This window comes from Psammomys obesus, unplaced genomic scaffold (assembly GCF_907164565.1).
Source record: "Psammomys obesus unplaced genomic scaffold, mPsaObe1.curated_primary_1811, whole genome shotgun sequence".
Lineage (NCBI taxonomy): Eukaryota > Metazoa > Chordata > Mammalia > Rodentia > Muridae > Psammomys > Psammomys obesus.
In genome coordinates this window covers 3,862,081-3,873,482 of record NW_026585690.1, presented here as the reverse complement: position 1 = coordinate 3,873,482, position 11,402 = coordinate 3,862,081, and the positions used below count along the sequence as shown (strand labels likewise).

General features: G+C 45.0%; 1 protein-coding gene across 2 annotated transcripts in view; it reads left to right on the top strand.

Annotated features, from left to right (window-relative positions):
* Slc4a4 (solute carrier family 4 member 4) overlaps positions 1 to 11,402 on the top strand; it is a 397,249-nt gene that overhangs the window by 96,811 nt on the left and 289,036 nt on the right. The gene's annotated exons all lie outside the window — the stretch shown is intronic.

Sequence of the window (11,402 nt, the reverse complement as noted above, 5' to 3'; positions counted from 1 at the left end):
CCTCCCTTCAGAAAAGAACAGGCCTCCAAGAGGCAACAACCAAACATGACAAAACGAGATACAATAGGACAAAAGCCCTCATATTGGGGCTGGACAGGGCAACCCGATAGGAGGAAAAGAGTCTCAAGAGCAGGCCAAGAGTCAGATACATCTGCTCCCACTGTTAGGAGTCCCACAGAAACCCCATGCTAACAGCCTGGGGCCAAAGGTCTTTAAGGGGTCAGCGCACTCTTGGATTGCTGAGGGTGTTGTGGCCTAGCTTCTGCATGGTGTAGAAGGAAGCTGACTCACCTTCTTGCTTGTAACCTCCTGGCTAAAACGCAGAGGCCCCAGGAGGTCTAAGTAGGTTGGGGCAGCACCTTAATGGAAATGTCTATAAAGTGCAGAGCTGTAGAGAGTAAAGGAGGCTGTCAGCTTGGGGACAGCACTATTGTTGAGACCCTGCAGTGGCCTTCTGAATTTTCAGGGTCGTTTTCCATCTTTGCCAGCATTTTTTTTTTTTTTTGTTTAATTTTTAATGATCACCATTTTGACTGGAGTGATACGGAATGTCAGAGTAGCTTTGATTTTACTAATGGCTAACAATACTGCTTTATTAGTCATATATTCCATGTATATTTATTAGTCAGATATTTGTTAGTCATACTTCTACTGCATTTGAGAAGTATTCAGTTCAGTTGTTTATTTATTGATTGGAATGTTCATTCTTTTGGTGCTCAGTTTTTTGAGTTCTTTATGTATGCTGGATATAAATTTGAGGCAGGATCTCACTATGCAGCCAAGGCTGACTTCAAACTCAGGATCTTGTTCTTTTAGCCTCACACATGAGCGCTGGGCTTGCAGACATGTACAGAAGCCTTCCACGTGATACAATCTCATCTGTCAATTGTTATTATTCCCTGAGCCAGCTACTATAAAATCAATATAAAGATTCCTTAAAAAATAAAGATAGAACTATTACCAGAAACATCTCTTCTGGGGATACACCCCGTAGCATCAAAGCCAGCTTACTACTGAGCCACCTTTGTTGCCCGCCTTTACTGCTGCGCTATTCAAAATGGTCAAGTTGCAGACTCAGCCTAGGTGGTTCTAAACAGATGAATGGATAGAGAAAAATGTGGTGTGTAAACACAGTGGAGTTGTTTCGGCCATAACAAGAACAAAATTACATTCGTTCTAGGAATATCAGTGGAGCTGGAGATCTTGTTAAGCGAAACCTGCCAGACGCACAAAGACAGGAACCTCACACCTCTATGCATATGTAGAACTAGGGTTGGGGGAAGGCATAAGAAGGGATGAATATGCTCAAGGGCGTCACCTGCGTGTATAGAAACGGTACAGTGAAGCTTTGTGTAACTATACACTGAAGAGTACACAAAATAGCATGGCTATAATGAAAAGTAAAGTGGGTTTCTGTAAAGATTGAGTTAGACAGCAGAGTTGTACTTTGTATAGGGCTCGTCACAGAACTCGGTGGCAAGTATTTAAAGCATGACTGACTTAGTAGATAATGAGAAGATTTCAGGTTAGGACACATCACTGTCACTCTGCTAAACAGACATTAAACCAACTCTTGATGACTTACAGTAATACCTATAAATGACTGAATCTCTCAGCTCTCACCAGAGAAGTTTCTATTTTCAGTTGGTGGTAAAAAACACAGAGACACATAACTGTTCAAGGTATAGAGAATAAGAGACTGAAGAGTGTTCAGCCCTACATGGAACATATACACCTCAGTATCCCACCACAGGCTGAGAGATTGTTATGGGAGAGGGGCTGGATGAAACAGTTATGTTCTGCAGACAACAGGGCAAGGGGCACATATGAATTCACAGCATGTACAAGCCCCGTGTAAGCCTAAGTCAGACCACATTCTGGCATGGAGAGGGGCATGAAGTTGTACCCCTAGCCCCGCCTGAGCCATTGGCAGTTGTCAGATACTGGGAGAGGAAGGGTCAGGATTTTCTGTCTTTTTTTTTTTTTTTAATAAGAGTTTTGTTCCTGCTTATTCAGCCACACTCCAGTGGAAGGCCACACCCACATCCAGGAGTATTTGGGCAATCTATATTGGCCTTAGTAGTGATGGGGGTGGATTTGGAAAGAGTTAGGGGAAATGGGAGTGAAGATTATCAAAACACATATGAAGTTGCCAAAGAACTAACTGAAAATAAGGCATTGAGGAGAGGTAATCCTCTCAGAAATGATCAAATGGCATGCAATGCCATATAAACAAAATGGTAGAAAACATCTGAGATCCAAGAGGTATCTTTACTTTTACCCCTGTTGACCCTATTTTATTGGCAAACCCAGTCAAGGTTTACCTTGGTCAATACTACAGGAGGAGAGGGAATAAGAGCAAAGGATAGACTCTTATGTGTATGAAAACGTCACAGTGAAACCCACTATTTCATATGCCAACTAAGGAGTTTAATATTAAAGTGTTTAAAATAATGAACAAGTTGAATGTTGGCAATATCTGCTTCTATATTGTTGCTGGTATTAAAATCCTTCAGTTAGAATCTTTAGCACCGTATATATAAGTCGGTTAGACAGACTGTGCAGTGCCCCAGGTTGAAATAATGCATGTATAATGGTTAACACATTGACTGGACCATAGTAAGAACTTAACCAAATGCCAGCAGCCTCATCTTTGCCAGTTGGGTGGTAGTTCAGGATGGAAGAAGGGAACTGTGTGGCTGCCATATTGGTGAGAGAGGGGAGGGGAAACACTTTTGCTGATGTCAGTTCTCTGTGTCAGAGGTGACCAGGGTATAGGCTATCCCAGATCAGGTGCTATGTGGCTGACTCCCAGCCTGTGTCTTGACAACAATTTCTGCCTTTGTATCCCTACCCATCTCCCTTCTTGAATCTAATCTGAGATTAATACACATTAATCTAAAATAAGCGTGTACAGAATCATAGACTAATAAGAATGCCAGTGTGGCTTATTTGTGGAATTTAGTTATCGATGCTGCCCATGGACTACCTACTATAGATAATTTATCACTGACCCATTTCAAGTCTCAGTCCTATTTGCAAGTAGCTGCTGTCTAGCTTCTTTGCAGTCTTATTTATACACATAATGGGATTTTAATTTGTCTAGCTGTAGGTCTGAGGGGCAGGGTTGAGCTTCCTGATGACTTCTTATGTGGCTTCTGGGTACCTGATTTGCTAATTAGAGCAGCGCGGATGCAAAGCTAGGGAAGGCAGCCCGCTCTTCTGTGCTGAGTAGCTTATACTTACTACAGAAGATTCTCGTAGAAGTAGTTTACCCTCAACACAGAGGGCTCCTATAAGGAAGAACCAAGGGATGGTATTCAAGATGAGGTAGACACCAAATTATTTCATAAGTGAATGGGTTTGAAGGGAAATGCTCTAGAAGCCAGTGGCATAACCCGGAAAGCACTAGTGAGGGTAGATGAAAGGAGCCATGAACTCTTGCTTTAAAACCTGCATTGTAGAGAACTCCCTTGGCTGGTAAATGCTTTCTTTATGGCATGGGTGTGAAACTGTGCCTGCCTGTCTATATGGGGTAGCCTCATTTCCCCCTTTTTCTTTTTCTTTCTTTCCTTGGCTGCTGGCTGTGCTCGAGTTGGCCAGAGAAGGAACAGTAGAGGACATGCCCACTGCTGTCCTTGCCCCTGATTCCTCTCATGGAGCAATAGTAGCTGTGACATCTTGCCTGACTATCTTAGGTCCTATCTTAGACCTTTTTGTTTTCACACCAGACTTCTCGAAGAGAGACAGCTGAAAGTTAAGAGTTTAGAAGGAAGGTTCTGTCTCCTGTCTACAAGATAAATCCTAAGAAGACATTTTGAGAGTAGGTGCTTTAAGCCACATGAGATTGTTGTGGGAGATCCAAGAAACCCATTAAACATTAAATTGTATGCAACCACGAATGTAAACTGAGTCAGGGGAATACCCCCCAATGCTGGGCCATTAGTCTGTGGTTGGCATAGTGTGCCCTTCCCAGCAGTCTCTCTCTGTTAGCATGCCACATCCTTATAGACGACTCTCCCTTGCTTTGGAGCCTCGTGGCTTTCTTATCCCCAGAGCCCATCTGTGCCTCTTGCCACTTCAGGCCTTGCCTTTTGCTACACAGTCTGCGCCAGCCAGTCAGTGCTCAGATGGCAACCTGGGCACAGAGCTGGGGAGGCCCTGCCCCAATATGGAGAAGATTGGAGGGGAGAGTTCAAAGGCACTTATGGGAAGCAGCTCAGAGTCATGGGATTTCCTCATGGGATTGAATTCTAGCATTTGGGTTTGTAGGATTATTCAGATCTTAGTCTCTCTTATGGTCCCTTCAAATTTTTGATGTAGGTGCAGTGAGGTTGATTGGATTTGGTTACTTCAGGGACTTATTTAAAACCAAGCCTGAACTGTATCAGGCTTGTTGGAAAGATGCTGAAGTGAAAGTTAGTGAAAGGGGTCACACTCAGCTTTGCCTGATTCAGTCTGTACCTGACCACCGTGTAAAATAGTATTTCCAGAATGGTGAGGGAGTTACTTTTTAATTTGAAAATTTGAGTCAACTGTAGATTTGAAGGCATAGTTGAGAAATCATAGAGAAATTACTTTTGGGGAACAACCCCTCACTTTGCCAGTTTTGTTCTGTGCTCGTTAGCATTCTATAAAAGTATAGCATAACCTGTATTTCCACTTCTGCAGTTCTCAGAACTCTTCAGATATAGCCAGTTTTACCTGTCATCTCCCTTTTCTGTCTACTTTCTGTAAGGCTTTACTACCTGTGTAGATCCGTGTTTCTGCTGCCATGGATGATCAGAGCTATCACTGCATTACCCATTTCTTGCCACCATCCCTCTCATCTCTGACCCCTGGAGACTTCAAATCTGTCCTTCATTTGTAAAAATGGCCACTTCAGAAATGTTGTCTGAGTGAATTCTACAGCACGTAGCCTTTGGGGCTGGCTCGTTGTCCCTGCATAATCCCCTAGAGTCACACTGCCTTAGTGTGTGGATCAGTGGCTTATCCTTGCTTACTGCTAAGCCATATTCCATTGGTAGGATGGATCGTAGCTTTTTAACCATAAACATTCACCTGTGGAAAGGCACTGGGGCCAGTTCTAGTTTTTAGCCATTATCAACAAAGCTGCCATGAACCCTCATGTGCAGGCCTTTGTGTGACGATAAATTATCGTTTCTCTGGGATAAGTGCCTAAGAGCACAAAGAAACTTTTAAAGCAGTTCGTAAGTCTAGAATTATGTGCACCATGAGCCTGAAATGGGTTGCGGTTTTACCCTCTTTTCAGCCTGAAATCGGACTTCATGTGGGGCCATGTTTCCCTGGCTCTCTGCCTGTGTCAATGACCAGATTGATCAGGGAGTTCCTGAAGCGGGAGGGAGGGAGGTTTTCTGTACTTTGTGGCCTGCTGATCTGTGGCAGGCAAGACTACGATCGATCATGCCCTGTCATGCTGTGTTAATAGCTCTCTCTCTCTTTTCCTAATACATCTGTCCAGAGCTTCGGCACTGTGTATGGTTAGGCCAATGACCGTGTTGTTCCCTCTCACTTCCTGTGGGGATGTGCGGCTCTCCCTCAGGGACTCCGGTGAACTTTTGAAGGGAACTGTTACAACTTTCCCTAGTCCTCTTCCTGCAGTGGGCTGTAGTGAGCACATGTTGCCAAAAGGTGGCAGTGCACTTTGCCGTGCCGAGCCGCCTCTGTCACCCGTGACTCTCAGTTAGTTGTATGTTGTTCTCTATGTTCACGTTGCAAATATGGACAACACATTTTGCAGAGCAACAGAAGCAGCAGATAACATGCTGTTGGTTAAAACAAAAAAGCTCAAAAGGAAACATCACGTTGGCAGAGAACTTCTTCGGAGAGTGATTCTCTATCAGAAGCGACGAGGACAGGGAACAGCTTAGGAATGCATGTGTGAGTGGACGGCTCTAAATGCTAGGTCAATTATTGTTGCCCGTGACAGGCTGCATTCTACCTCTCATCTGACTTAAGACAAGCCAAAGGGTAGGGACAGCCCAGTTTTGAGCTTTGAGACTCACAATACCTTTTAGACCTTAAGTAAGCTCCTGGGAAACAGTGTTTGCATAATGGTCATAACAGTGGTTAATATAAAAATCTTCACTCTCAGTATTTTTCCGCTCCCTATACATGTCTGTGCCTCAGGGCCTGTGAGTGCAGAACTGTTTAGCATTTGCTGTGGACAAAAAAAAAAAAAAAAAGCTTTTATAAAATGAGAGGTGACGGGGTTCGTTAGATGTCATAAACAGACCAAGCTGGTGAGGATAGAATAGAATGCTTCAATAGAAGGTTAACTAATAAAATTGAAGCTGCTTGCACAAATTGAGCCAGTGATGTCAAACTCTAGTTTGGACATGTTGACAGCTGGAGTCATCCTGTTCCCTGGTGCCACCTCTGGAAGCAGCCAGAAGTCCCCGACAACACTGATCTCTGAGCAGCCTGGCTCAGGCCCTGGGGGAGATGGGCCGGTTCTGGATTCTGACCGCAAGCCCTAGCATGGTCCCCCCAATTCCACGGATAGCATGCTGAGCCTAAGATGTTTGTTCTGCACAATAGATGCCACGATCTGAGAACACACAGCAAATTTGCCATCCCGGGGTGACAAGGAGACAGGTGGCTCCGACCCAGGCAGCAGCCTTTTCGCTAGTGCACCCCTTGGCAGAAGCCCCAGGCTAAGAGACAACTGTGCTGCGTGGAGTTCTAACTCTGAAACCAGATGCTGTTACCATAGAGACAAATGAACCGCTATCGTGGGAGGCGCGACCGGGAAGGATGGTAGAGGGAGGCAGGAGGGCAAGTGAGGCGAATCTAAAGGCTAGCATACCCAAAGACCTTCAACCTTTAACGGCACTGTGACTAGCAGGCTGGTGTTCTTGAAACTTGTGTGCTGGCGGCCTGCCACTTGCTGACTGGCTGAGTGGCAGCTGCTTGCGCTGTGAGTACTAGTTGCTGAGCACGTTGGCAGTTGGCGCAGGCTCAGGGGGGTGGGGAATCTCAGAGGGCTGGAATGTGGATGGGTGCACTGGGCCCAGTGGTTGACAGTTTTGCACAAATGTTTCTCGTGCCGGACTTAAGTCACCCTCACAGGCCTTCTCAGTGATTAGGACCGGCTGGAGAGAGCCTGCCCATTTGGCAGGCGACTTGACATGTGTTCCAGTTAAATCATTTTGCTATCCCAGAGTAATGGGGAATTAGAAAAACCCCCACTGTGGGTCTGGACTTGTATAGAAGAAGTCTAACTTTTCTGATCAGAGGCCAGGTGGAGGAGGGCAGCGTTGATTCAAAGTGGATTGTTCACTGGCTGGTGTGACTTTTTTCCCTCCACCCCCAACGCTGGTAAGGAGCTTCCAAATCTGTTCGGAGTTTTGCCTCATGTGAACAACAACTGAAGCTGTGTGGAAACACACTTCCTGCCCTGTTTTCAGCAAATGCAGGGCACGTGCAAAGGACATTTTAAAGGACAGCTTTGGGGGCCTGATGAGGGACTGGATGAGTTAATTTCTTCCTACTGATTTATAGAGGGAAAAATGGTCGGGTCAGCCACTTTACATGGTATCTCTGTCTTGCTAATAATAGCCAGCGACTGCTAAAAGGATGTAAGACTGAATAACTGATGTTTGTCATGTAAAGATGGGAAGAAGAGGGAATTTCTCTGGTCTGTGGAGAAGGCCAAGTGCACCAGCATGACCTCACTCTTTGAGGAAGAGCAAGGGCTGCCAGGCTTCATGCTTTCATTTTCTTTCACTTGTCCCTTTTCGGGTGGAGAAGAGGCCTGCTTGCAGAGACCTTGCATGAGCCATCAGAAAGAATGAAGTTCTGATGACTTGCTATGTATAGTCTTGAAGGGAATGTGAAATATGCATCAAAGAGCCAAGGAATGCACAAACCATGACCCCCATTCCCAGCTCAGACAGTGGGGGTGGGTAGTTTTCTCAGCTTGGCCAGAGGGCTTTGGGCACTGGCTTTTCTACCTTCCCTTGCCGTCATCTCTGGCTTTCTTGCTTTCCGTTTGCTGTACCTTGTGGCATATAATTTTGGAAAAGGCTTAGATTTCTAGGTTAAATGTTTTCTTTAGAGACAACCTGATGGGTGAGAGGGTACAAACTGATGTCTGCATTTAGTTATGTTGGAGTCAGCATGCTGCCTGACCCGGGGTTAGTTCTGAGAAGAAATGAGGGACAATCTATTCTGGTTTCCAAAGGGAATTGGTACAGTTAGGGTACATGCTGTTGCACTCTGGAATTTTGCTGTTCTTCTGAGTAGCTTTAAGAAAACATTCTCTTTAAGCTGTCATCCTTATCTATGTGTACAAATGCTGGGTAACAGGTGGCTCCTTGCACTTTGGACTGCTCCCTGACCTCCAGGGGAAGTCTTTGAGGTAGATATGATTGTGTTCCTGGTGTCTCGAAGTGTGCAGGGTCTGCAGTGGATTCTCAGTTACTATTTACCCTCCTCGATGGAGGCAGGTAAGACAGGGAAAAAGGAGCAGGTGCACACCCTCTCGGTTCCTCTCTCCCGCGACACTAAGCATGGCCTGTTTCAAGTGCTTCTGTGCTAGACAACCGTATCCACCATATTGCCAGAATCCAACTTTCGCTTCCCAGGCTCCATCTTTCTCAGCTTTCAGGTGGGGTTCTCTGCTCCCTCAGGCTTCCCCGATGTCACTCACACCCACTGTACACTTCCTCACTTCACTGCCTGCCTTGGGAATGTGGATGTGTTTTAGCAGGTAGTCTCAGGTCTACTTCCTTGGACCTGCTCTGCTTTCCTGCATGATTGCATCTGGTAATGACGTCAGCACCAGCTTGGTGCACAGATTTTGCCACATTTAGCACCAGCCCCGAGTCCCTAGTTACCAACTCAGGCAGTTGTGATCACATCAGCAAATATATATATATATATATGCAAAATATATATATGCAATATATATATATATGCAAAATATATATATGCAATATATATATATATATATATATATATATATATATATATATATGAATACACACACACACACAATGCTCATCTCAACATTAAAGTGTCCAAAATAGACTCTCCATGCCTTTCCAACAGCCCGTTCATCACACAGTCCCCTTGACTGTTGTGGTGGTTTATGAGTTTCTCTCGTGCCCTAACCATCTGTTTTCCACATCACAGGTTGAATGACCCCTTGAAAAGGGAAAGCAATAAATGCCGGTCTCCATCTTACTGGTCTTCAGAGGCTTCCAAATGCCTTCAGTTCTGACTCCTTCTGGCTTGCATGAGCTGGCTCCCTCCAGTATCGTCTGCTGCCATCTAGCCTTGCTGGACTTATGTCTCTTCCTGGGCGGTGCTAAACTTTTCTACCTGAGAGCCTTGGCACTTGCTAGTATTCCCTTTGCTTGGATGGCTTTGCTGGGCATTTTGACTCAGTGACTTTGTCCCAAATCATGTCACTTCCTTGGTCAGCACCGCCCTATGCTAGGCAGCCCCTGGTGCTGTTTACAGTGCCAAGCCTTCAGTGCTCACTCAGATTATCTGCTCATTGCTAGTTTTGTCTTATTTGTGGATATGCTCCCCTTCCTCGGAAGAGTAGCAGGAAAAGAGAAAGCAGTAATTAAATATTTGCTGAATCCACAAGTAACGGCTGTATTATTTAATCTTCCTGGGAGCGTAAGGCTGGGAGAGAGGTCTGTAAATGGTGTGACTTATTAGCCTTTAGAGAATTCCTTTCCCACCATAATCCTGCTGATTGACCCATATCTTATTTTATACATTTTTAGTTTGACTGTAGAGAAGAAACATCTTCTGGCATGTATCAGGATGAACCATCATGTGTGAGTCTCCAAAGGGAGACTCTTGCAAGTGTCCAACAGTAATGAGTTTCTTCCCATCCAAATACTGCTCAGCCCAGTCCCGCTTAGTTTCTGAGACCAGACAAGATTAGGTATGCTCAGGATGGCATGCCGGTAGACTAGTAATGAGTTTCTTAGTGACAAAAAAAGAGAAACTTATTTTATTGTTGAATGTTATTTTTCGTGTGTGTTCTCCCTGTCCCCTTTTGTGTATGTGTATGTCTATGTGTGTGTACATGTGTATGCCACAGCACATGTGTGGAGTCACTTGTGTCTTTCTACCATGTGGGTTCTAGGGATGAAACCCAGGTCAAGCACCTTTACCTGCAGAGACACCTTACTGGCCCAAGAATCACATTTTTAAAACAAAGTAATATGTGCACAGTTTGGTGCTGAACGCTTGCTTTCAAGTTTGGCCCCTCATTCAGGTCTCAACACAGTCAGTGCAGAATTGATGTTATTGTGTTGAATCATTGTGTGACTTATATTGTTACTCTTATATGATACAAGAAAGAAAATCTCTGAAGCTCAAAAAAGTTAAGTACTTTGCTCCAGGGGCGTAAACTACTAAGTTGTCAAATTAGATTTTTTTTTTTGAAGTTTTGCTTCTGACCTTTTTTGCAAAGGGGATTGCTTGCTAAGGGAGATACATTCCTAAAATAGGAAGGGAAAAACTGAATTCTGTGCACCTCTGCCTAGATTATAGCAAATATCCAGAGCACCAGAATAAGTTATGCAGACAGTATGGAAAACAGACTCAACCATATCCAGTGCCTGGGCATACGCCTGGATGCCTAGAATACACAGGGAACATGTGGGTCTCTGGCAGAGCTTACATAGAGGGTGACACGGAGCAGCTGCGCCCAGAGAAAGTTCTTTGTTACAGGACCACTCTACAGCAGCAGCAGTCGGGAAGTTCAGGGTTTCTTTCTGTTTCCACTGTAAAGAGAGTTCATGCAACTGTGGATATGAAAGTTAATGCAATGGGAAGGAGCTGCAGAGTAAGAGAATAGAGCTGTGCTCGTTCTGTAAACTGGAAACATGTTTGGCGCCGGGAGACTGAAAAAAAAAAAAAAAAAGACAAGACAAAACAAAAACGTGGCCATTCCTTGGATAGATTCTGAGGTCTTATTTAGCATATGAAATTGCAGAGTAGATCCCATTATGTAAGGAGAGAGGAGGACGGCAAAACGTGGTTACAAAATGAAGAACTCCGTGCCCTTCAGTGAGGAGTTAACAGTGCAGATAGCACACAGAGAGACGCGTGATAGCAGCGTGGAAATGAATGGACGGGTGGCATGTATATGCGCCTCTTGCTGAAGCCCGGTGCTGGCTAATCCTCAGATGTCAGGTTTCCGTAAGGCCAACATGTGACTCAACGCTCGCCACTCAACACAGAACACTGGGCTGGTGTCAAGAGGCTGGCTGCAAGCTGGGCTCCCACTGTGCATTAGCCCAACTCCCAGGCTGGCTGCAAGCTGGGCTCCCACTGTGCATTAGCCCAACTCCCCGTCGCTCCGTGTGTGTGTGTGTGTGTGTGTGTGTGTGTGTGTGTGTGTGTGTGTG